At 42.0% G+C, this 27,953-nt stretch overlaps 2 long non-coding RNA genes across 2 annotated transcripts in view; one reads left to right on the forward strand and one right to left on the reverse strand.

Annotated features, from left to right (window-relative positions):
* The window catches only part of LOC116653917, a 51,810-nt gene that overhangs the window by 16,430 nt on the left and 7,427 nt on the right, over positions 1-27,953 (reverse strand). The gene's annotated exons all lie outside the window — the stretch shown is intronic.
* LOC116653916 lies at positions 12,435-24,806 on the forward strand. The gene is made up of 3 exons (XR_004308552.1): positions 12,435-12,678; positions 17,278-17,776; positions 23,469-24,806. It is a non-coding gene; the product is annotated as an uncharacterized LOC116653916 (long non-coding RNA).

Raw genomic sequence — 27,953 nt, forward strand, 5'->3', positions numbered from 1 at the left:
GAAAAAGACCAGACCATGAGATGTTGTGGCTCACGGATTGTCCCCTAAGGCATTGATAAAGCCCACAAACATTATATTTTCCAGTACAAATAGAACAAATCCAAGTGCTAGATTATGCATATACACTTTACAAAGGGGATGAATTTGGGAAGGCTGCGTTTACTTATGTATACAGGGTTCCTGACTACTATGCTATATAGAATCTTATTCCTTCTCACCTTCCTGTATCAGATCATGGTGACATCATTTTTTTAATGCCAATTTTTGCTGCAGCAACTTTACATTGGTACTGCAATAATGTTTCTAGTGCCACTAACTCACAAGGAGGAAAGGGAAAAAAAGAAGAGAAAAAGGAAAAGAAGGGGAAGGAAGGGAAAGGGAATGGGGAAATGGAAAGGGAATGGGGAATAGGAAAGGGGAAGGGGAAAGGAAAGAGACAGAGAAAAGGAAAGGAGAAAGGAAAGAGAAGGGAAAGGTGCTGAGGAACCCATGCTCTCCAATGGCAGAGATAATAGGCCTGTAGAGCAAGTGCAGCAAAGACAGACTGCTGCTGACTTTACCATGAGATTGCCAAGCTAATGCTGGACTTTCTTCTTTTCTGCACAGCCAACCTGCAGATAAACTGTGTCAGATTTAATGGTGCATGATACAGGCAATTCAGTATCAAGGAGAAAAAAGCATCTCAGAGGCAAGATGGGTTATCAGCTTAGCTCCAAAAGCAGCCTATCAAGAAACACTGCCAAGGCGATTTCAGAAATCTATAATTTAGATGTTACCTTAAGCCTAAAACTTTGTTTGAAAACTTCATACTTCTCACAAGCAGGCTAGCAAAGCCCAGGAGGATCAAAGTAGATATCAGTCTAGATGACAAAGTAATACACTTAGTGTATATGAAGTGCTGTACACATGAAAGGTACAGGAAGGATGGCAACATTATACGGTTTTATCCTGCAAGGAATCAAAGCTGTTATTATACGGCAGTTTTCTCAGGGCTATTACACTCCATTGCTTAGCCACCAATCAGCTTACCTTTCTGAGCTTCCCAACAATATGAATTGCTTTAAATAACAATGCATTTACTTTACATACAGGCTTTGCAGCCTGAAACACCCCTGGAACAAGGGAGGCATTCTGATGATTTACACAGGGAAAGGTCTGTTGATGCGCTTGGAGCTGCACTGTCCAACTGAGCAGCTGAGCTCCTGAACAGCATCATTCACCACTAATTCTACAGCTATTTACGAGTCAGAGAAACAACTTGGCAGTTTTAGAAATGAAATTGAAGAATTCCAGATTCAGTGAACTGCCAGTGGAATGATTTTAAGGGATGTACAGTATAAGAAATATGCCCTGTGTGGAAGCGTGATGAAGATACAGGGCTCATCACCCTGATTTTCAACACTCAGAGTATTCCTCGGTTTGCTAGTGACTGAGAAGTGCTGTGAAATGGCAGTCTCACCAATGAACGCCTATGGCACTTTCCATGCCAGCCTTACTTGCTTAATTTGGAGCTGGGCACTACAACAGGGTATGGTGCAAACTGCAGACCTTATTGCAGTGCCTCTTCATGCAGCGCTAGGGAATTACAAGGCTTGGGAAGTGGCAGGGCAAGGTCAGAGATCTATATGGCCTGATCTGGAGTATCACGTTGCGTATGACAATAAACTCCAAAAGAATGGTGATGCAGTGACACAGCTGCCCAGGGAGGTGGTGGGCTTCCTGGAGGTGTTAAGAACTATGGAGATGTGGTTCTTAGGGCCATGGTCTAGTAGGTACTATTGGTGGTAGGTGGACAGTTGGACTAGATGATTATAGAGGCCTTTTTCAGCCTTAGTGATTCTATGATCCCTTGGGCAGTCTCTTCCAGACACATTCCCAGTAACAGATCTCCATGAAAGACAGCACAGATCCCACTTGCTGTCTGTGACACAATGTATTTACTGTAACTGTTTCCTACAAAGCCAACAGTTTAATACACTCACACAATTAGGGTCATACTAACCTAGGCTGATGAGGGTGAATTAATTAAACAGAGGAGTAAATAATGCATCCAGAGCTCTGTGATGAACAGAGCCAGATACAACAAACCCAAACCTGCTGCTCCCAGACTGCTGCTCCAAACTACCTTGTTCTGCCTTTTCATGCAGTTCCAGATATTTCTGATGCAGAAGCAGCCCATGGGGAGACAATGAGGGAAGAACATTTCCTGAGCTGTCTGTGCCCTCCACGCTTTCAAGGTCTGCCCCCCTCAGCAGCTTGGCATGCCCTACTCCCACACCACTCCCTATGGTCAGGAAATGTCTAACATTTCACTTCTTACAAAGGATCTCCTTTGAGATGGATTAACCTAATACTCCTTAAACTCAGACCTATCCATTTCCTCCGTTGGAAACTTTGGATTTAGATATCTTTGCTGTACTGGAAAATATCCACTGATAACAAGCAATTATTATTACAAGATATATCCTTGGAGATAGAAACCGGCTGATAAAAAAGACTGAAATGAAGGGAAGAGGGAAAAACCAAAAATACTCTTCTCACTTAACCTGGCAGAGTTTTAATCACTTTCCCAGCATGTGGCACCCAGGAGCCCTTGGAAGACTTCCTGAACAAGACTCAATTGGCACCTACCATGTAAAGCACTCCTTTCTCTCACAGTAATATTAAGCGTCATTACTGAAAATGGATAGTAGAGTTCAATGCAAATTTCAAATTTAATTTGGTGTTTGAAGCCATTAAATATATATACATACAATCTCCCCACAAACTAGTATTTGGGCCCTGAAGGCAGCATCCATAGCGAAATAAAAGACAGTTGGTGAAGTTATTTCTGCGAGGCTTTACAAGCACACGTTAGATCAAATGATTCAGAAAACATATAGGGGAATTAAACTGCTTGTGGTTAGGACTGTTTTGAATCATTAATTGTAGTGGTAAGGAGGTGCTGTAAGAGAAGAAGACCTGAGGTTAATGTGCTTGCCTTTCCACCCCTGTGCATACTGGTGGTGTTCAGGTCATAGAGAAAACAAGCTGAGCAAACCAACTCTGAGATGTGCCATATTGTCTTTGAGGTACATCATAAACCCTTGGAGGGCTCAGGGCACAGACGGTGCTAAGCAAGCAGCACAGCAGTAGCCTGGAGGGTACCTTCCAGGGCCCTGAGGAGGAGCTCGTCAGCTTCAGTGGCAATGTGATAACTCATGTTAAGGAAGAGACTGACAGCCCTAACATGAGCATCCCCTGCTGTCCAAGGGACCACAACAGGACCCGCTTCCCTGGGACGGCTCTCAAGTTGGGCTGGCAGACTAAGCAGGAATGGGTGTTTGTGTGGTGGATGAGCTCACGTCCAAAGTGAATTATAGGAGAATAGGATGCTTTGTGTTGCTGCTGTAACACTCAAACGTGGGGCTTTACATTGCTCTCTGTGGTACCTCTCAATGAGATAACTGGAGAGAGCTGGGAATGAAGCACCCTAAAGAGGCTTGTGGGATGATAGCAGCAGCATGGGCCAGACCGGCCCATAAGTAAGGCCTGGGCCAGTATCTAGCATTGGAAATGAACGTGAAATGTCATCTAATTGTAAACCTGGATATTAGATTGGAATCATACCCAGAGTTTGGCCTATTTCCAGTTCTGAAATCCAAGCACTGTGTTTTCCCATTTACTTATTCAGTGTTTCTTCAGCACCTAATTGTGTACCTGCTGACCTGGCCTTTTCTGCCATACTCTTGCCAGGCTATCAATGATGTGTCCATCAGGGTGAAACAAGCTTTGAATCGGGTGATAAATTGCTGTTTTTGCTGCAGCTGCTAACATCTCTTAAATATTTAAACAGCGTGATTTGTACACACACCTAGTAGCTACTTGGTTACCTTCATTTTGGATGAGGTACTATGCACTTTCTTGGATGTGTGTGTCAGATATTCATAGATGGTAGCTCTCTGAAATATCTTTCTCTAGTATTTATTTATAGAATTTATTTATTAACTGAATCAATCTTTATGTGCCTAGATGTATTATTACTTGATGCCTTATCCATTTTTTTTTCCCAGGCAGCTTCTTTCTATCTGACAATATCCCTCTTCCGGCAACATCTACTCACAGTGCATCTGTCCAAGGCATCTTCCCCTGCATGCTCACAGTATCCATCTCTTTAATTATAACTGTATATCCACTCCATCTAACGTTCGTCATCTATCTGAAGCACTTACCGTATCTCTCCACACCATCTCTTTATCGAGGCACTGGTATCTGTCTCTCCGACGTGACTCTATTCCTTTCTCTCAGTCATACACAGCACCAGGGTCTAATTGTGGATTTTGGACCACAACTATGGCTTCCTTTTGTTTTTAATGGGGTTGTGCTCCACATATCACTGATTAGTTTACTTGTTTTGCTGGAAAGGTGGACGTGAGATGTGAACTTTAGGAGGGTGCAAGTACTGTAGGGTCAAAGACTCCTTCCTAGGCTTGTTTATTTCCCTGCTTTGTGTGAGTTGCTCATTGCTGCAAGGGCGGAAGCTGTACTGAGCTGCTGTTATCTGAGAAACTCATCTTCAAACAGAGATGCTGCAGTGACTACCACTCCCTTTTATCTCTCCCTTTCCTTTTTCTTGCCCTCCTCCCGTCTCTCCTCTCTTCCCTCCCCCAACACTTTGAATCTATTTCCCTGCATTTGTCCCTGCTTTACTTTTGCCCACCTGGCATTCTCTGAATGACAAGCGAATGATATTTCGATGCCAAATACATATTAAAGCCAAGGGAAAAAGGCACAGATTTACTGTGATCTGAAACGTTAGGCACAGCAAAACACTGCAGCGGGGGGTTAAACAGGTTTCACAGCAGCTCACTATGAAGTCCTATGAAGGACACAGTGACCCTCTGCTCTTAAAGCATATGATAGAGAGGGAGCTCCTCCCCACCCAGAGCACCAGACTGAGTGACATGGGGAAAGATGTGCTCTCAGGGCCATGAGGGAGGGCTGTAAAAAACTAAAACCCATCCTTATTTTTTTGTTTTTTGTTTTCCTATTTTATCATCCAGATGAACTGTGACAAGAATAAAATAATGCAAAAGATGGTCAGGTCACCTGGAAGTGATCAGAGAGCCTGTTAAAATGTCAGGAGCATCTGGGAAAAAGGAGAAAGAATTAAAAACAAAAAGCAGAATAAATTATAGCAGAAAAAGTAGGGAAGGAAGACAGGGAAAGAAGAGCCCCCGTGTCTCTGATTTTGGTTCCCTGAGCAAAGACCAAGGGGTTCATAATCTTCTTTCACACAGGGCAAGTGTGATTCAATGGCAGAATAAAATATGCATTAATTGATGAAGAGCTTCACCGCTTTATGGATGCATTTAACTCCATCCCTTGCTTCGTGTTGCTGGAAATAGGACTGAGATACAAAGTAAGACAACACGAATTGACTGGTATTGGCATGGAAGGAGCAAATTATATTTTCAGTGAAGTCAGCAAACCTGCCAACAGCTTTAGAGGGGAACTGGATTTTACCTGGTCGGTATAGAACCTCTGGAGGCTTTCTTCAGAACAGTCCAAAAGTAGGGACAGGGCATCCCTAAATGGGCACAGATATTTGGGTGCCAGCGGTAGCTGTCAGCTGAGGCAGTGGCAGAAGTTTGACTAAGCACCGCTCTTTGGCACCAAAATGCCTTCTGCTCCTCAGAATTAATCCTAGCTGTCTTTGTTGAGGGCTGAAAGAGGTGTTTGATGTTGGTACTTGTTTCCTAAACAAGTAAAGTACTGCTATGCTCAGACACATGTCAAAGTAAGGAGCACAGGAAGAAGCAGCAGTGGAGGAGGGAAAACAGTGAATGATGAGAAGTAGGGTCAGCTGCTCAAGAGGTTTTGCCCAAATGCCTCTCCTCATGTTCACCTAGATCATGGAGAGAAGACAAAGTACGTACTGATTGGAACAGGATGTGGACACACTCCAAAGGTAGATCAGAAAGAACTATCCATCTCTTCTGACTGGTCTATATAATTTACTCATTGTGAGCAGATGGGTTATGAGGTCTGCCATCAGTGATGAATTATATTCCTGATAAGTCATTCCCAGCTAATGAGGATCCATTATCATTAGCTGCTAAGGAAGAATAACGGCTTGCCAGGACAGAGTGGGAGTTTCACAATTTCCAGGGAGAAAATTCTGGGCTGGTAGCCACCTGGCAAGTGAATTTTCAGGAAACAAGCAGCTTTCCAAGATGGATACCTTCTGCTTACCTCAAGTTTTGGCTTTTAATTTCCTCGGGCAAGTTGAGGATTGAGAGTGTAAGAGGAGGTGGAGGAGGAGGAAGCGAAAGAAAATAGTAGTAACTGTATCTGATAAGACTGTGATTAAATCAAGGTCTCACTCTAATTACACTGCATTTAAATAAACTTTGCCTAGTAAGTAATTGTAATTAAACTACAATTAAACCTGTATTTATATCGCCATTTCCTCCCCTGCACAGCTGTCTGTTTCCACCTCCTGTCGCTGCTGCCTATCTGCCAAAACCTCTGAATTTAGCATGGGGGACTTCATGTTTCCTTGGACTTAATGAAGGGGATGTTGAGGGGGACAAGGTCTGAGATTCCCCCATATTTCCACAGTGCTACCAGCCATACAGAGCTTCTGTTTTCATGCTGTGTGGGAGGAAAGAGATGCAGCTGATGCTAAAGAGATGTGCTAGACTGGATCTTAGGAAAGGCTGGGAGGGGCAGAGATATGAACGAAGAGACGTGGGTGTCTCTCTCGCTCTCATGGGAACTTGAAAAAGTACATATTCCCCCTCTCATCATTATTATTATTATTTAATTTATTCACAATTAGGCTAGACATGAAGCTATGCCTGCCTTCTGTAGTGCACCTTTTATGGAAGTGGATTTTCTAAAGCGTTAAGTCTCTCCTTTGCATCACATGGGATCACAGAAGCATTAAGGCTGGAGAGACCTGATCCTACAGGTGAGACTCCAGAGCTGGGAATACAGCTCTGTTATTAGCTTTTTTAAAAAAGTTCACCAATTCCAACATTTTCTTCCTTTCTTTTATCTGCAGCACTGAGCTGCCCATACATACCACCCCTCCAGGTGGTCTTTAAAGTCTGCTGCAGTTCTGAACAATTGGGTTGGGTGGGCTGCTGTGAAAGAAACAGGAGGCTCCAGTTATCTAAAGTGGAAACCAGACTCCTGCCAAGAATTTGAAGGTGGTAAGGAAAGGAGAGAAACAAAGGGAAAAACAGAACTGAACAAAACAAGGAATAAACAGCTAAAGGGAGGGTGATAAAAATGAGGAGGTAAACACATATCACAGTGCAAAGGATGCCCAGGGCTAAGAAAAGCAGAGCAGCTTCTCTGCCTTACCTCCCTCCTCACCAGTGATGATGGAAAACATCTCCATTTGTACCTCTGCCATCACACAGCTCTAATTAGGGACTGGAGAAATACCACTGTCACCCTCATCTGTTTGTGTTCAGTCGCTGAAAGGACACCATGCATCTCCCTGACAACTAGTCATTACAGGTTTGTATGAGCACCCCTCCTTCCACCAGAGGTATTGAGCCCTCTGTTAAATACCTCAGCTGAGACCCTCACTACATTTCTGTTACTGAAGAGAGGTGAGCCATGAAGCTTTTGTCATTGGAAATCACTGCTAGGAGGATAATGGCTTCTGTTGGAGGGCAGACTGAATGCTAGACATGCTAGAAACATACCAGATATGTTGCTTTAAATGACACAGCAAAATGGAGAACCCATATGTGTATATGTGGGGTGCCTGGAAGTACCTATGGGTACGATGGAACATAATAATAAATTCTTATTATCCCAAAGTAGTTTCATAAATCTGTGTGGTTAAAGATCATTTCACCATGTCTGCTGCGTTCACCCCCTCCTCCTCTCTATCTTCCTTCAGGCATTTGCTATTTGTCCCTGAACAGATGGTCTCAGGAAGGTCATTATGGCAGGTATTAGAAAGAAAGAACCGAACAGGCATCTTAGGCTTGATTTTGTGATGTGACAGTACTCCCCTGATCGGGTGTGATTTGTCATGTCAAAGAATATAGATCCTAACTCTATGACTCTCAATTTCCTCTCAAACATTTCTTTATCCTACAAAGCTCAGTTCTACTTCCAGAAATAGGAGATAAAAGCAATACTACTGTGGTGACATTTATCAGAGGAAAGATTGGACATTTCTTTCCCTGCAGACTCTTACTCCAGAACCACTGTTTATTTATTGGTTAGTTCAGCAATATCATTCACTCGTAATCAATCTGATTCAAACTGCATCATTTCCGCAGCTTGAATTCTCACTTCCTAAATCATAGGGGTGAAAACCCCTACAGGCTGTATATACCCCCAGCATCCCCCACGTGGCTCTGTAGCATGTGTCCTTTTTAATCAAGAAGCAGTGAAAGAAATGCCTTTTTTTAAGTACATGAACCACTCCCCCGCTTTGGCAATGCACTGCCCACAGAGACATACCATTGACACCATGATTACTTTCAGTTTGCTTCAGCTCAACTTAGAGGCGCAATCAGAAGAGGCAAATGACTGTCACAGGTCAAAGCCCAAACCTTCCCTTCCCTCCTAATGTATCTGTGAGTGCCTTAGGCTCTTTGTTTTCACTTGCAGTGAATACAAGTCTGCCAGTAATTTTGTTCTATTAGGCAGATGGAATAATGTGAACAATTATCAGCTCTGTGTGCATTTTCTGTCTTTCTACTTCAATGTAAATACATCTATTTGCAATCATGGATGGCCATCAAACCCTTTACAGATCTTTCAGTAATAAGGCTTAGACAATAAGTCGTCTGAGCTCTTAGGATCAATGTCCAGCACCGTGTATGGTTGGAACTACTGGTGAAAGCGCAACTTTGATGTGATGCCTTCTGTGCCTGTTTGTCACCTACCTGTCAGCCATCAGATTCAGGCTGTGCATTGCAAGTACTGTGTGCACAACTGCAAACTCACTCATTTCCAAGATCGAATATTCAAAATATTAATGAGCACAGCATCTCTTCCCCTCTGCACGCATTTGCACAAAGGCAGTAGACAACAGCCCACTAGACTGGTTATATTTACTCTCTAGAGCATGACCATGAACTACTGATAGCAATACATGTTTTGTCATTGACATAGCCACGGAAGGATTAAGGACCTGGCTACTAGCCCCAGATATTCTCTCTGAAATCCCACAGCGGGTGAGAGCTGTGGGAAGGAATATGGAGAGCAGAACAGAAAGCTTCAGAGGGTAGAGGCAGAAGGCTCTGAGACATTATTCTTCATTCAAAATGCAGATGAATTTGCCAAGCAGGAGGTAAGATGGAGAAAAGGTGTCTAATGTATCACATGTCATCTCTGCTGTCACTCACACGCTTTAATTACCCTTAAATCAAGTGCAATAGCTTCACCAGCCCTGAAGTACGTGCTGTCTGTCTCCTTACACACATAATAAGGCCTGCAGGGATTTTAGAGACTTTAGCATTGCGTGTCTCACTGCTCTGATCCTCAGGTTTCTTTTAGCATAAAATCAGCTGAAAAGCACTGGAAGGCACAGCCTTATTTTTATCAATCCCTATTCTGCTTGCCAAGCCTAGCTGAATCAATGAATGCCCAAGATTGTGATTTGGATTCTCTTGCACAGACTATATTTGTGTACTGCTGTTCCCATATGTCATCATATACTTGTTATGCTGGTTGTTACTCCACTCATATCTAGCCAAGGAAGCAGTCACAGCAGAAAGCTTACAATATTTCTAATTTACATGAAATTTCTAAGGATGGACAAAATCTTTCGGGAGGACAAAGAAAAGAAATTCCCAACCATTTGTCTCTCATCTGTAGGGTCCAGATTCCAATCAATCAGAACATATTCTTCCTATGGGAAGTGAGATTTAGGAAAAGTTTAGCTAATTTTTGAATTCTTTCATTATTATTATTTTTTAATAGATCTCTCTTGGCTTTCAATTTGCTGACTACAATGGCTCACCATTCCAGTACTGAACCACTGTAAGAAAGAGCAGGATCAGTCTCAAGTAGTTTAGCCACCCAGAATCTGGCATCTAGGCCAAACTAAATTTTGTGGGAATCCTTCAGATGAATGGGGAGCAAGTGATACATTCTAGCCAGAGGTAGTAGAAGTTAATAGGATGATCATCTTTTAGCAGACCATCCAACTTTTCACAAACCACAGAAGAGGCTATTAAACCATGAAGCTGGTTAAATAGCCACCCATGCTTCAGGTAGGAAGGGTTACATTATGCAAAGTATTGTGCTGCTGAAAAGGAACACCCTATTTGAATAGAGACAAATGAAGATTAGAAACAAGCCTAAAATACGAAATCTGCAGCCACGCAAAGTTCAGAACTGGTCACAATCTTGCACCTGGGCTGTCTGAATATTCTGCTCTTGAGGTCAGGATTTGTATCACTGAGCTAGAAAAGGTCTAAAGCATACAAAACATAAGTATTTGCTTTATTTTCCACTGCAAAGACAATGAATGTGTTTTGCATTACACATGATGCGAAGTGAGAGCAATCCTACCCCCAAAGAGTTTGCACAAGAGTGGGCTGGAATGTACAAGTAGTATGATAATATATTAGGTGGCAGTACAGTGTTATCCTGAAAATCTCAGCCTGTTAGCAAACGATGGTCTTGTTAAGAAAAATGATGTGTGGTTTGCTGGCTCAGTCTTGCAGGATATTTTTTTGTCCCATCTGGATGGAAGGAGGGGAGCCAGAGTCCAGGTTGAGCAGTCCTCAAGGAGAAGACCTGGGAGTAGCACAGCTTAAGTGGAAAGCGTGGGCTGCATTTTTGTTTTGAGTTCAATTTGTGAATAAACAAACCAAGAAATTTGCCACCTGCTTGGGACGCACTTGAAAGGAAAGAGAAAGAAAAACAATTGCAGGGGTTATGATATTATCAGTATCATGTTGTTGAGTTTGAATCCCACTTTGGAAGCATCCCACAGGAAACGCGTTTGCAGAAAGGAGCTGAGAAAGGAAAGAGCAGCGGAGCTGGGAATCTGGGCTACTGCTGGTGGAGAAGAAAGCCTGTTAGAATGTGGGGCTGTAAAAACCTGGGAAAACATCACTTTTCTTTAACAAAGACTCAAGTAAATTTTTATCAGGCTCTGCCAAGATGAGGAGAACACCCCAAATAACAGGAAAAGATGTTAGTGGAAAAAGCAACAGAAGAAACAATGCACTTTTAAGAGACTGAGGCCCTAATCTTTTCCCATCGTGTGGTTTTCCAGATAAATACACTACTTATGTTTCTATATAGGTGTACACGACGGTATATAATACACAAACATGAGGTTTGTGGCTATGTTACTGTCTCTGAGTTGAGAGGATTTTAGGTAAATAGCTGAAAAATGCAGTTTTGTAAAGGGGAGAAGGCCTTTGTGTCCCACTGCTTTCAACAGAACTCAACAGCGGCTTTTCAGGCCACAGGCAGTGCATTATCTATCGGAGGTAATTTAGGTGCATGTAATGGAATGAGCTCAAAATTAACCGTGGCTGCAGCAGGAGACAAGAGGAAGCTAACAATGAGAATTCTGAGGATATCTCAGTCCGCAATGTGGGTGAGAAGACAGAGCTAGCAGATGGAATTCTGTTTGTTCACAGCTGAGGAGCATGAGGTACCAAGACTAGGGAAAGACAGGTAACCACAGCATTGGAGACCTCACTAATCTGAACAGAGAGGAAATGCTAGATGTGGCCAGCTACATGTGGTGATGTTATCAAGAGGGAACAAGGTTTTGGAGGGAAGACATAAGGAGATAAGGATAATATTGGGGTTAGTGGATGAAAAGACATGGAGATGAACTGAAAATGAAATGTGGAGTAGAAAAGATATTTGGGGTAAATCACTGGGCTGAACTTCAACAGCATCACTCTTCATCAACACTTAACAGAGCCAGTAACAAAACCAACCTTTCAGTTTCAAAGAGTGGAACTCACATTCAGTCTCCATCACAAAGTAAAGCAGCTTTGGTCATCTCAAACCAGCTCCTAACAGTTGTCTTTCACTGTCACAAGCTCAGCAAGCAAATGGCTTTGAACTGTCAGTCTCTGGCTAAGGGTGATGGACAGTAAGAGATACGGTAGACATGGCCTGGCAGAACTTTGTATTCATGTTTGACAGTAAGAGGTGTGCTGAGTAAGGTGGTTTGTTCACAAAGCTGTGGAAGAAGTTAACACTTTCATTGCACACACACTCCCTTTATCTATCTGATGCTACTGCCTATTTCACTTTTGCGAGTTTCTGTTCATGTTTTACCCATATTAAAATAAGCACTGCTGTAATGATAAACAACAAATGGTGAGCATGAAATATGACTGCTGACTTCACAAACCCACCCACAACAGAGAGAAGAATTCCATGAAGTATAGGAAGCAAATCACTATCTTTAGATGTGGAAAGCAGTCCGGTAGGGTTTGCAAGAATACACTGAGCACACAGGCCAAATTCATCATCTGGTAGTGACATGCTAGGCCCTGGCTGTGAAATGCTGTCGCCCAAGTATCAGCACTGCACATGCCTGCTGTGCGCATCAGATCCCTTGGTATGTGACTTGAATATCTCCCTCCCTGCTTGTCTCCCTTCTCAGAAATGCTAAGCAGAGTACCTAAAATCAGCAAGAACGACGAACATTCAGCAAATCTGAAAACAATGCCACAGGTAAGTAAATATCTGAGGAATATCAACCCCTTGTCTCCTTAGAATATTTTGCTTTTTCTTATTTTTACATATGCACATGCTGTAAAGCCTGTTTATCTGTTCTCTGCTTGCTCAACCAGTCTCCAAAGCCTCCTGTGCCCCAGCTATGATTCATTTCTGAATAATTTCACGAAAGACAAACAGCAGGCTTCCAGTTCCCCATGCTTGTCTGATATTGCTGGGCACTTCATCATTTGGAGACAATTTTTTTTCCCCGCTTGTCTCAATCTTTCCTTTTCCCCCTTTCCTCCCCTTACATGTACAACCATTGCTGCTACATTCTGACCCCTCCTAGCTTGCAAATCACTTTAAGTGGTGGATAGGTCGAGCCCCAGCTTTGTGCATGATGCATTTTGTTTAAGTTGCTCGTGCTGTTCCAACATCTGTCATATCCTCCACAGTAGTGCAATCAAACTGTCAGGGCTGAGTGAAGTTTCACTGATCCAATCTGCTCCTTCTGTGATTCCTGTCAGAAGTATCAGGAGGTGGTAGATACAGTTGTGTGCTCTTTAAACAACAGATCTTTATTTTTGCACATTAGAGGAAACGTGATTGTTTGTTTCTCTTAAGCTCCCAACATAGTTTCTTTGCTTGCAAAGCGTGTTTGGAATCGGCTGCAATCACAAACCACGATGCACTTCCTAGGCTCTGTTGCATTCCTTTGGCTCCTCAGCCTTACATTCCCCTTTCCTATATAAGGTCAGAGCACAGAAATCTCTCTCAATCTTGCTGGTGCCCATACTTCCACAATTCATCTTTGAAGAGCCCAGGAAGAAGTTACTTCTTGGATTCTTCATTATTATTATTATTAATGAGGCGATTAAGTCATCTAAGGTTTGTGGGGGAAGGGGTAGGAAGTCATATTTTAATAAGCTCCATTCTTGATAGTGCACCGTGAACGCTACTCCCTGTTAATGAAACCAAAAGGAACTGATACTAATTGATATTATTGATACTAATCACCTTGACTAAAAGGAAGCAATGTTCTTTCATCACTTAAAAAGCAGGTACCTTTGATATACTTTAACAGCCGAGAGAATTAAGAAAGAAATGATTCCATCTGCGCTCTGTTAATATGCAGCACGTACTTTTAATCAGCTTTACAGCATGATGCACCTTTTCATTTCTGACTGAAGCCTTAAACTCTTGCTGTGAAATGGAAACTTATGGTTTTATCATTTAATACAAAGAACCTGAATTTCAGGTGAATAGCACGGTTCTGCCCCATTTCTGTGCTGGCCTTATAGCCTATGGCTTTCCCATCAAGGCAGAAAGCCTTCTAATTACAGCGGAGCACCGATGGAAAATGGAACTTAGGATGCCACTGTGCCCTCCTCTCTGATACTTATATTGGCTGGTGAATCCTGCTGGGATGAAAAAGTAGACTCAGGAACACTTTGATTCATTAAAGAAAAAATGTTTTCTTTCTATTTTTTTTAAACGAATCCTTAGATTAAGGACTTTCATTCCCCAGAGCTTCTGCTTCTTTAAAAACCTCCATCTCCAAACTTCACTGCCAGAGAAACATGTTCTGCTTTCTATGATTTGCCATTACTTCTTTCAGAGCATCCCAGCCAAGAACTGGATGACTTCTCTGGGAGAAAGAAGAAATCTGAAAGCAGTGAATCCAGGCCTCCATATAGGCCTTCACTGAAAGGATTATCTCTTGAGTTCCAACTTGGATGCTGAACTTTAAAATACACACCATGTACATCCAAAATTATGTAATCAGGGAAGAAATAGCTGCTGCTTCTGAGAGAGAGAAGAATGTAATAATAATTTTGAGTAAAACAATGAGTTCCCAGCTGTTATCTGAGGTTAAACTTTTAGCAGTGCCTACATCTTGTACTTCAAAGGAAATGGGAGTTTGGACGTGAAATACAAAATGGGAACATTTGGTTGGCAAGAACTGGGAAATAAAAACATCTTTTTTTTTCCCATGTTGGAAAAAGAGGAAATTAAATCTGAGCAGGCCAGCCAGCACCCAAAATCCCCAATAGTGAGACAAGATCTTTTTGTAGGAAAGCCTTGAGGTGAAGCCAATTCAATTAGTTCCCACAGTGTAACTGTCAAGACCCAAAAACTAGGTGGAATAATGAACTGATTAAAAACCTGTAATTGCAATTCAATGGAGGAAACCATTAATCATGGAGATGGCAACATTCTCTCATTTCCAGGCTCTGCTCGGATGAGCTGCCAAGAAAAGGGACCATAAGGATAAAAGACTAATCTGAAATGGAAAAGAAACACCCTGGATAGTCAAGCATGTGCTTCCATGAGGGATCAGCAGGAAAGAAAAACCTTCTCTAGAAAATAAGAGTGCTAAGAATGTACTGTCATTTTCTTCTTATTCTTTCAGGGGAAAAAACAAACAAACCTACCGAACTATTTAAATCAAAGGCAATATTTTTATCTATATTTTTGGAGATACCTGTGCTCTGCTAGCTCTCCACACCTTGGCTCTTTGCTTCCAAAACTTCACTTCACTCCTCTGCACCCTACTGGCCCTTCAAGATTAAGCCCATAATACCTGCAAAGTCAGTCACTCTCTCTTTAGCTAATCTAGATTTTCCCTTTAGCTGGCCCCTTCACATCCTATCTCTAAAGATAATTATAAAGGGAAATGTTGGACTGGGGCTACCATCAAGATGGTGGAATTTTCAGGTCAGGCTGGAATAAGACTATGATGTAGAAAGGGAAATTGGGTGGTGAAAGACAAGGGGAGAAGAGGCCTGAAAAGCAATATTGCAAGAGTGCGCAGCACAGAGAACTGACCAGGAAATTAAATGCAAAGCAATATGGGATGGGATTGCTTCACTTATGTCAAAGGAGAAGAAAATTTGGCAGAAAAGGAAAAAAAAAAAAAAGCAATTATTTCATTTTCATTTGTCAGGGTGTAGCACAACGTTACCACTATGGGGCTCTTCTACAAGTAAGAAAGGTTCAAATCAAGGACGTGAATTGTCCTGCTGGGAAGAAGGCACCTGAAGAAGTAGGGTGAGAGAGTGAAAGCTTCTTGTAGCCTAGCAGACTTCTCCCAGGGGGCTCAGAAGAAGGAAAGCTTAATTAATTGTAGCACCATTGAAACTCTGCGAAGAAAAAGCCTATTAAGTCATGAGCTCCATCGTTCAGGCTGCACCTCAGTTCCCAACAAACTGTTCCAGGATAGTACTCAGTGTCTCTAGTGATGAGGTTTCTGGAAATACTGACTCACTGAAGCAGTTGTGTGTTGAACAGCAGAAGAGCACTGATAACTTTGGAACCAAAAGGGCATAGCTGCAGATCCCATGGTTTGCAAGTCTCTTCTCAAGTACTGTCATTCTGCTTAAGGCATAAGGTAAAAGACGTAAGAAAACTAGAAGATGGAATAAAGGAACAGAGAAAATGGATTTTCACCTCCTCTTTGGCTCACCCAAATTCATTCTTCCCTCCAAAAACATCTTTCCAATAAGGCGACCACTCTCTGCTTCAGCTGTGAGCTGCAGGGTGGTGACAGGTAGTCTTTTTGTCTCTCACACGTTATTCTGGCAACCAGAAATGTAGCTTATTACAGAGAAGAAGAATCTAAGCTGTTTGCAAAACTTACGTGCTTTTGAACTCACTGGAGACAGACCGAGCCACTCTGCCAGCTCCCTCACTTTAACAGTGAATAAATACAGACTTGAATTAATGTGATGCTTTAATGTGTTGGCTTATTCCGACCACAATAAATTCTTGGAGCCAGTTTCAACTTCCAAATCTTGCTCTTAATATGTATACATCCATTATTTATTTAATATTAATTGGGTTTTTTGTTGTTGTTTTTTGTTTTAGCATAGAGCCCACCATCCAACCTGTGCCAAGGAAGAAAAAGGCCCCCAATGTAAAGGCTGCAGCTTCCATGTTGTTAGTGCAGGATAGGAATTTAGAAGTGGGCTACCAGCTCCAGAGACAGTTTAGAGGAACAAGGATTTTTAGCATGAAGTTCGGGTGAATGCATTCCCTTGCTACGTGGAACTGAAGAGCTGCACTAAGCAATCCATACTTGGACTCAGCAATGCTTTCCTGAAAGACCAGATGGGATATAAAAAGTAAAATAAAATAGGTTCACTCGCTCCCATCTGGAAATAGTCTTCCTAGAATTTCACTGAGTGGAAAACTCTGCCTCCAGGGTGCCCTGAGGTGTGATATTTTCACGGCGCTTTCTGAATCCTTAGCCTTGTTACACTGAATAATATCAACAAGATTCTCAACGGCCTCCGATCACACAAAATTCATCTGCTCTCACTTCCTGCACAGAAGTTTATCTCAAGCCATCTTTTTTTTCTGACTTTACAAGTGTAGGTGGGGACAAGCTACCTTATGTTCATCAGGGATGAGAGGATGCGCTCAGGCAGCACCTTGACACTTCTTGTGTGCTGAAATCCACTATCCTGTTCACTTGGTTTTGTAATCAGACCATAAGGGGTCTGATAAAACTTTAGCACTGAGACAGACCTAAAGGCAGATATGTTTACACCGCCTTTCACTTTTGTTTTCAAGACCTTCGCCACATTTATTGATCTATGCTTTGTTTCACAGCACTGCATTTCTGCTGAAGGTGACCCCATGTCTCCCCAGACAGGAGCGTTACTCTTTGGAGGTCACGCTCTAATACCTGCCTGGCTCCTGTAAAACATCACACTCTGAACTGCCCAATGGATGTTTTGACCAAGGAGTTCTACTCATAACACGCCAAACAAGCTTTGGAAATGTGCACAGACTGACTGCCTTGATGAGGAGAAGCTGAGATTGCGTCAAATTCTTTGTGTTTTAAAGGTCAACACATCCACTTCTCCAACAAGCTTTCTTACGGTTGTAATTACAGCCCTTTTTCCCAATGCAATCAAACAAATATGTCTTGAAAAAGCATGAAGTGGTAGAAGATATCCCATAGACTTAGCACTGCAAAACTGAACTTCCTCCATTCAGATGAAGAAATCAACTTTTGTCTCTAGGAATCAAATGATCTTGCTGTTTCTCTGCTCTCCAGTTATCTACGACCTACTGAGCCAAGATCTCACAGAAGGTGTTCCCACAGGTAGGCTCTGCAACTAATACTTGAACTCATGCTTAAGATGTTAATTTTAAAATGTTTTATGCACCAATCACGTCACTTTCACCTTTAGTATTTGAAACTGATGTAGGAACCAAAATTTATTATTCTTTTGACCCCAAAATTATCAGCAGTACCGTTCAGATGACAACCACACACCTCACAGAACACTATGTTACAACATGACACACACATTCCCACTTAATAGTGTTAGCATCCTGCATCCCATTACTACAAAACAATTTCCAAACTGTTTCTTTCATGCACCCAAGCCATTTCTGCTTGCACTGTGTCAACAGCTCAAAAAGTAATGCCATCCATCCACTTCTGTGGAAACTACAGGAGATACAAAGAGCTCAATAATGCTGTTTGATAAATTCTCAGCTACAAAATGCTATTTTTCAACATAGTCACCACTGTTATCTATGTACTTTCACCAACAATGAACAAGAGGCTGCACATTGCACTCATAAACATCTGCATGGCCATCCGGAACATGCCTTGTATTTCATTCTCTGTTGCCGTTGCTGATATGCATCACCTATCATCCCACTGTGCTCACATCCACTACTTTGTCTGAATAAACATTCAGGAAGCACCATATGCAGTTTCATGTCAGGCACCATTTTGTCAGGCTGCCACTCCGGTGCCATCATACAGCAACAAAATGTAATGGGATATAGAGGGGAGGATTCAATCTCTACTGCCAGACCACCAACACCTGCCTCTGATGTCATGGGCCAAAATAATAAAATAGGAGGCAATACTTTCAGAGCACAACTTGTACATCTGTAGACTAATTCCCTTTCTTATTCACATTATTCCCTGCAAGCTGTTTACAGACTGTGATCATATACCCCCAACTTCTCTCTTTCCTACACTTGATTTGGTTCACCACATCTCTCCTCCTGTTTCTCTAATCCCTCCAGGGCATGGCTTTATGTGCCTTTTTTTTTCCCTAGTCTTGTAACTGTCAGGAACTCTGGAGAGTCAGAATCACATACACTATTAAAAGGTGCGACAAAGCAAATCAGAATAGCTAACAGTGCTAACAGTGTCAATGCTTAGGATAGCCTGAAACAGGCACAGTATTCCAGCGGTATAAAAAGATCACAATTCTACAAACACGACACATACTGTATTAATATATATCTGCAGAAGACCTGATCATAAATACATCTTTATATATTCTCACAAAATTTCAGCATATACTTTGATAACGAAGAGGAACTCATGAAGAATGACAGTGGCTTATTTATAAGTTACGGTAGAGAGGACAGACAGTGAACAGGAAAATCCAATATGCATTTTCCTCACAGAGAAAAAATTGCTTTGAAATATACCAGAGACAGTGTGCTTAAGTCTCCGTCTTCATACTATAACATGAAATACTACAAGATAGGATTACAGTGTCTATATCAACACAAGACGTTATGAAGTGATGCAAAGCCATCAAAGTAACGCTGAGACTCTTTTGACTGAGACGTATGTGGTTGTTCCCCTTACAAGTGGAAAGAAAAATCCACGCAAAACAATCTTATCTCATGAGTTTGTTAGTGTGAATTTTCCCTCCATGAAATGCCACCTCTGGTTCTGCACAGACCGCTGGGAGGGATGGAATACCAGACTTCACCAGCACTGTCTGGTGCAGCCGTTCTTAGATGTATTTGCTTTTCTTTAGAAAAGGAAAAAGCAAATTTCAATCCCCTCCACTAATCAGAAATGTTTTCAGGATTTATTTCTACTAGCTAGAGAGCTGTTTAATCTCCAAAGAAGATAAAAGTTTAATTCTTTCTTAAATTCAATAACATCCATAAGCTGCTGGCATATTTTTGAATTTATTCATCTTCTTCCTAGACTGACTCTGCACACAAGGATCACCACTGAGCTCTAGTATCCTTGTAGCCACCTGAAAGCTTACCAAGAGTATCTCCAATCACCCGTAACATCTAGTGATCCAGGCACCTTTTTCCCACTATACCTCAGAACGTCTCTCTCCTTTCCTGAGGAATCATTCCCATTCCTCAGCAACTCCAAACAAAACTCCAAACAGAGAAATATGGGAAAGAGACCAGACTGCAGACAAGGTAGCATTCTGCCAATGTTGTGGTAAATGTATGCTTCTGTGCATACATTCTGTCCTCTGCCTGTGCTCAGTCACTAAAAAGGCCAAGCAGAAAGTGACTCAGTAGAGAACGGCAATAGTTCCTACTGTTATACATGGGAATGAAGGTAATCCATTAGAAGGAAAATGAAACGCTTCAGTATTATGAGAAGTAGAAAGTAAAAGCATATATATGAGAGAGGGCTGCAAGATAATGTCTGGAAGGGTAATTACTGTTTCCTCTCTCTTTACTTTCACATAACACAAGACCTGGAGGGCAATCTGCAATTAAGGGTTACCCAAAGAAAACGGGCAAAAATGAATCACTATTTAGCATGTAATTAACCTGTAGAACTCACTCCCACATGGTATTCCATGGATAAAGAGCTCAGACAGAACCCAGGGAGGATTAGGCTCTACTAAGAAGAGGGATAGCATTTCGCGTTCCACTGGCTTGGATGAAAAATAAAATACAAAGGATATCAATCTTGCTGCTTCAGGGCCTAAGTTGTTCATTGTGATCAGCAGCAGGTAAAGCTCAGCAGGATGTGAAAGATACAGTACTGCCAATGAAAGCTTTCATGCACTGCCCTTCCTATTGGCTTCGAGTTACTTATATCAGATGCTTATATGGCTCCCACAGTTCTAGTATGTGAGTTCATTACAATCAGTAACATATTCATCATCACAATAGCCTTAGAAGGTACAGAAGAGCTTTTCTCCCGGTTGCACTGAGTGTGAAAAAAATAAGACTTCGCAACTTGCTGGAGACACAGAAGGAAGCAAAACACTGAATGGCACAGAACACCTTTTCCACGCATCCTTCCTGACCAATGTGCACTACTGCACCCCACCCAGTTCAGAAAGCTGGTTGGTAAAGGAGGACACAGGGTAGCTCCACTCCCATGACTCCTTCAAACCTCAATGCCCCAGCACCACACGGGTAGTATAATTAAAGAGCATCCCTAGCAGAATCAAGACACTGACCTCTGATGATCACTGCTTCAGAAATTCAGTTCTCAGGGGGTACCTCCCTCTTTGACACGGCTGATGCCCTGCATTACCACAGCACTTTGTCCTTTGGGCTGAATTCCAACTGGTAGTGCTGCATAACATAAGGCCTCTTAGCACGTGATGCTTCCCTCCCGCTGTGCCTTTATAATTTTTAGCACACATAAGCTCACTTAGGACAAGCCCGTGCAGCTGCTGCATGTTTTATTTACCCAAGCAGTCCCAGAGAGTACAACGAAACTACTCCCGTGGGTTGCACAATCTGGCAATCTTTTAAAATGACAGATGTACAGAAACTGTAACTTTCCTCCATGCAGAGATGGGTCACACATCTCCTTTTTCAAATGGCCCTATGTGTACTACACCTCGCGTCATTTTTATATTATCATTTTCTTCATAATATATGTTTATATACGTTTAACTATTGAGATCTACAGGTCTGTCCCTGGTGATAACAAAACTACAGCACTCCTTTAATGTTCTCACTCCCATTTTTGTTTTAACCTTTTCTTGTAGCAGTTTTGCCCAAGATTGAGACTTAAAAGGTTCCACCATGATCTTTGCTAGAGAAAAGAGTCCACTTTGAAGCTGCAATCCAATGAATACACGGGTCATTTTGAGCATAAAACACAAAGAGACATGAACTGTGAAAGTTTCTTCTTCTCCAGTGATAAGTACATATGAAGGGAAGGCTTTTTTTGCTACCTTTGGCCCGTTGTGCAATGCTTGTTTAAAAAATGTTCCTTGATACCGATCTCCAACTGGTGTTTCACTTATCTTGAACTCTCAAATGTCACCAGCTTTCAACTGGTGCTGCAAGATCCAACTTACATATCTACAAAAAGAAAAGCTATTTTTTAATCAAGTCTCTTCCTTCCTTCCTTCTTTTTCTGCCACTTGACTTCTAATACAATAAAGGTCAAGAAGAGCAGCTGTACATTCCATACAATAACAGTACTCTAAACTTGGCCAAACCCCTATTAATTAGCAAATTTTATCTTAATTGAATACAGCACAAAATGTTAAGACAATTTAGTTTTGCTTCCGCTTCACTGGGGCCATAGCCAGCTTTTCTACACTGGCTAGTGGATCTCAAAGGGACACCAACAGCATCCTCCACAGGAGAGAATAGATACAGAAGCTGTATCTAAGGTACTTAGATACAGGATGGGAACTGCCAAGTGGGTGCTCACAAAGATTGGGAAGAAGCAATTTCTCTATCATCCATTCCAGTGCAACCTGCAACTCTGTATCACAGTGTTACCATAAAACAACAAACAAACAAAGCCAGTTAGATCACAAGCACATTCCACAACTCTCTTTGCAGGGAGAGCACAAGTGAATGCAAGCTGCAGATCGCATCGTTGGCTTGATGGTCTCAGCGATGCACAGCTGAGTCGTGCAGCTGGACAGACGGATTCAAGGATAAGGATGACATCACTTCTTTTGGAAATAAAGACACAAATTCCATGTTCAGCAGGACTGCTCGGAATTATCAGAACTCTACATTACTCCTCAATCTGAATCATCATCAAATTATTGCCTCTGAAGTTCACACTCTGAAAAAGTAATCGACTTTTTTAATAACACATCTCGGTACAGAACCAGTGAGCCAACATATCATAAGAGGATAATTATATGGGTAGTTCTTGTCTTTCTACTAGTGTCTTATCCTTAAGATCTAAACAGCAGACACACTTTCTATAGCACTGCTCATCTGAGCATATCAAAGTGCTTTATAGACGTTCATTATAAGTAATTACCAGCTGGCATGTGTGAATAATTTACAGGGTGGTAGAAGTGGAATTCCTATGGCTCTCTCACTTTGTTTCTCCACTGTGCACTTTTATTCTCTCCTTCGTTCTTCTTTCTTTTCCTGGCCACTGCAAATTAGGCATGTCAGTAATCTGAATATCAACCACATCTGTAGGTGCCTTTACCTGTAAATACACGGCCCTAAATTTGGAAGCAAACCTAAAGCAGAAGGCTAAAGACAGAGAAGCCATCCCGAAACCAACTGTGGCAGTGGGCAGGTTTCTGCCTCCAGCTGCGTTTCAACGCTCATGAACTGCTCTACCAGCACAAACTTAGCCTTTTCCTCAGGTAAAATGTAATGGCAACCAGTAGGCAGGTATGAGATACAGGGAAGCGAGTGAGAACACGGCTCTTGACTGTGTTCCACAAACACGTTGAGAAAGCCAGAGAAAATAAAAGACCAGAACTCATTAAATTCAGCTACAGTCACATCTGAACGTGTCTCATGAAGTCAAATACAGTTGAAGCATTTGAAGATTATCAATCAACAGGAGAAAAAAAAGATAATTTATTTTCAAAATTACTGTTTTCTTTTCTCCTTTCTCTGCACTGATTTTAAACAATTCCGTTCATTCAGTCTTTGCTTTTCATTTTTCTCAGTCAGCTTTGGGATTCTGTCTCCTAGGGCAGCCTGCATTTAAAACGCAATTGTGAATTGTCATTATTGTCATAATTGTCATTTTGATACTGCTTTCTTTTTCTGTTTGTTTCTTTCCTACAGGATCTTAATTGCCTTTTTCTTCACAGATTTTAAAACAGAGTTGATGCTTGAGGGAGTTTTATGTTTGAAGAAGAAAAGAACAGCGATCGCCATCAGACAACTCAGAAAAGCAACTCAGAGAACCAGAAGTGGAAAGGTGAGGCAAATGGCGGAAGGTGTGACACAAAGCCAAGTGAAATACAGTGACTGAGCACAAAGGTGGGAGGGGAAAAAAGAAAGGTGGGAGCTGTCTACCAAGCCAATATGAAAAGGTTGAAATGTTGAATAATCAGAAAGGAAAAAAAGGGAGAGCTTTTGTGATAGGAAAAAGAAAGGGCAGAAGAGAAACAAGCACAGTGACAACACAGACTCATGTACGCAGGGGGCAAAAAGATGTTTCCAGTGATAGACCATATGGGCAAAGATAGAAACACAACCGCAGATGCATTTCAAAGGCAACATGTAGAAACCAAGCAAAAACTACAAGAGAAGAAACGGATGGGGTGAACTGCTTAAAATCTCAACAAAACAAAATAAACATTTTTTGGGGGAAAAAAAAATATATAAATAAGTAAATAACCTTTTCCAGCATAATGAAAGCATTCATTTTCTAAAACGGCCACTTTTGAATACAATTTTCCCCATTCAGCCAATGTCAACCAGCTCTAGTTATGCTTCAGGCCCCTAGGGCAGATCGTAATCTATGTGTGTTTGAAACGAGAACATCTTTGTTCAGACCTTAGGCCAACAGCAAACAAGGGATCTATCAGTGGAGGCAGGAAGAGAACAGTGAGCGGACATCTGAGCACGTTTTGAATGTCAGATCACACCCAAGTAATCAAATACAACGGGGCCAAACAGCCGCTTCTAATATAGTTCTATATAATTCTATATAATTCAGTTCTTCATAACAACTTCAAATAATGCAATACTTTTCCTTCCATTTCAGCTGCTACAGCAGCTTCTGCTGTGGTAAGGTGAGAATTGTCTGTGATATACAGCTACAGTGTATGGTCCATGGAGCCCTTCAAAGATTTATCAGTCTTTCTCAAGCTGATCTCTAGCTGATCAGCCAACGTACTGCATGAGAATGGTATAAGCAGTTCAGATCTAGAGTGGAAGTCCATAGCTTCAGTCCCCATTTGATAACCAGCTCACAGAAAGCCTCACCCAGGTGGGACTGCCATCAGCATCTCCGCGCTCACTATTCCTCCTCTGTACACTGCTCAGAACAGCAGTTTCAACAAACCAGCATTTCCTTCCAAGAACCTGCAGCTGACAATGCAGCACAGAATTCCCTTTGTGCATTAAAGCACTCACTCAGGAGATTGGCTGGAAAGCTTGAGAACGCTGTACCATTTCAAAGCTTTGTGTCCAGGCCCTTTTTCTTTTTACCAAATTCTCTCTGGTGAACCTGTTGCAGTCCTTAGTTAGAGGTCTGAATCTCCGTGTAACTATAAAAGATGGGTGCCAAGAAAATGAACTGATCTCAAACTCGGTGATACTTTGTCCCTTTTAAGCTAAGATTCTGACCAGCAAATCACCCTGCTCTTTTATCAGAGATCATCTGCTGTTCTGAAGGTAATAAAGGACTGTGACACATTTGCAGTATCTTTTGATGCTGATGTTCTCAGACATAGCAGATGCTGGAGAGAGCACTCAAACCTGCATTTTGTCATTGAAAGTAATTTTGAATCTCAGTGTATACCAATACTGGATAAAGAGTTCCTATTGCTTCCAGAAGTCTGTTTGATAGTGTAATTGTGGAGAAAGCAAAGAAGATATGGTTTGTCAATACCACCAGCTATGTAGGCAGAGAATGAGTGCTTTTCAGATTTATTGCTGTTATTTTGAGTGTATTTCTTCTGGCTTCACATTTTTTGCCCAGTCTACACTCATAGCGATCCCACGTTCTCCCTGCTCTCAGATTCAGATTATGGGGAGATGAAAGGGCTGAGAGCTGGTGCTTTTTTCAGTGGCTGTACTCTTCATTTGGCAGTCTACAAAGTGAAATATGGAAGGCTTCACAGTATGAAGTGCTAGAGCTAAAGCTGAGGTCCTTGCACTTTAGGACAGTTGTCTCAGCTGCAGCACAGACGCACATTAATATAACATTGTTGCTGTTGTAGCTCTTGGGTGGGCTGTAGGATGTCATCTATCACTTTCTCTTGCTTCAAGCACATCACTGTCTGTGTTCACTACTAATTGACATTTGCACATACAGAATAAGTGGTGTTGAGACCTAAGGCTTGATTCTCAGCTCTGCCTATTGATGGCTCTCAATCCTGGGGTGAGCTTTCCTCTGGCCAGAGCTCCTCTCAGTCATCTGAAGTGTACCCTGAGGGACATTTAAACATGATAGAACTGCTGGAACACATTCTGCAAAGTCTCTGCTCTCTCTTCTGTGAGCAGATCTTTACTGCGAACCTTCCCTTTGGCAAGTGTCAGGTGTTCTCTGACTCCAGGGAAAAGCTGTTCATGGGTAGGATGGATGCTCGGAGTAGGCAAAAGTGACAACTATAAATGTCCTTCTCAAGCAGAGGAGAAAATTCAGGAGCTTTTTGCAAACAAGATTGGAAAAGGAAACCACAGGATCAATGAGAGATTTCAAACATTTGGCCCTGTGGGCTTTGAAAAAGAGATGAGATCTCTGATTCTGTCAGTAAATAAAAACCCTCTCATCTTGTTAATCCTTAAAGCTTTATTTGTTTACTGTGTAAACACATAGAAAAGAGTTTCTGATTAGTGGGCCACCTGTAGCAGAAGAAGGAGGAGGAGAAGATGCTGAAAGGTATGGACAGTTTGGCACTCCAAACAATTTCAATTGATTTCTACTGCTCCCTCTGGCTGAGGATGTTTCACACAGGGTCAGTGCCAAGGGCACATCTATTGGCAGCTGGAACATTTGTCTCTCCTCTGATTGTACCCAGGATCCAGCGCTGTCAGTTCAGTTGATATTAGACTTGCTAGGTCTGTAGATCCGCGTGTCATATGTCAATGATCATTGACTTGCAGTGTCCAGTTGTAGGGCGTAAATAAGGGAAGTAGAGGTTGGGGGGGTTATTGGACTTAGCTGAGATTGACTTGAAATATCCTGCTGAAATTGCCTCGAGTCAGTACACAACAGTCTCTTTATTAGCTATGGAAACAGAGCTGAAATTACCTCCAAGAACTCCAGAGTTATGTATTTGCACTAATGACAGCATCCTAAATGATTCTCTCTGCCTTGTATTGGGACTGAGTAGGCTCATCCTGAGCTTGCCTGAACTTGGGTTAATTCAGTCAGGGGCAGCGATGCCAAGCTTCTCCAGCTGGGTGAAGCAGCAGACAGGCAGAAAGCTACAACTGGGATACAGGATGCCTATTGCTTCCTTTCATGGTTGAGCTCTTACAGCTGTATGTGAGGTGCAGACTACAAATGATCTGCCCTTCAGCATGAGGACTGACTTGGATCGGTAGTGCCAGCAGGGAGATGTTCCTGTGAGAGAGAATAGTAACCACTAGTGTAAAAATAATAATACGATCTGGCTCTTTTAAAAATTCATTCTGCCTTTCTCCTGTAGGATGAACTCCAAAGCTGAACTGAACACTAATGCATTCCAAAACTGGAAGCAATCATGCCTCAAGAAACAGCTAACACCACAAAAGCATAAACAACTGGGATAAATCAAACAGCTAAACCCTATTTTAAAAATTAGCACTTACTGTAAGGTGGCTTGTTTCATTATTAGAATGCTGGGCGTTTTTCTATTGCTTATGAATGTGAAACAAAGCCGTGATATGGCTGGCCACAGGCTTCAGCAATTTTCTACTTCGCAGCTCTGGATGGACTCGTTGTAGTCCCAGGTCTCCAAAGAGCTCTACTCAGTTCTTTTTCTCTTCAGTATGGACTTACATATTTCCAGCCATTCTCATAGCAGCCATTTCATGCAGCACTGCTAATGCATCCAAGTCTTTGATTTATATCTGTTTTTCCCAGTCTGCCCCTCTAGCAATTCTCAGTTCTACTAAATCCTGGCCTGTGACATTGCCAGTTCTTTCAGTCATGAAAACTCCTTTGGGTGAAGAAAGTGAACATACAGGTCTTGAAGCAAACAAAAATCCACCCAGGAATATCCTGAGATTGGCAAACTTATTCTGTCTACCGTTCTGAAGGTGAAAGAGAGATGCATTAGCCTGCTGTGCCACCTGGCCTCCACTATGAATCAGATGATTCTGTAATGATGTGTAATGCACACATGCTCACGTGCCTTGGAGCTGTGAGAGCGATGGAGGGAGGGAAATGGGGTAGTGTCCAAAAGGAACAACGCCATTCCTTTTCTCCCTTCCTCCTTATGTCCTGATGTGCCAGAAACTGCTTATCCCCCAGGCATCTTGACTTGCCTGCTTCAATAAATAAAAAATGTGCCAGGCAGTTACAACGGTGCTAATTGCTGATAGCTCTCTATTGATCCATCCATTTGGCAGCTCTGATTACAAAGTGATACTTCCATCTAATCACAGCTGTGGCAGCCAGAAAAAAAAAAGAAAAG

Source organism: Coturnix japonica, chromosome 10 (assembly GCF_001577835.2).
Source record: "Coturnix japonica isolate 7356 chromosome 10, Coturnix japonica 2.1, whole genome shotgun sequence".
In the NCBI taxonomy this organism is placed as follows: Eukaryota; Metazoa; Chordata; class Aves; order Galliformes; family Phasianidae; genus Coturnix; species Coturnix japonica.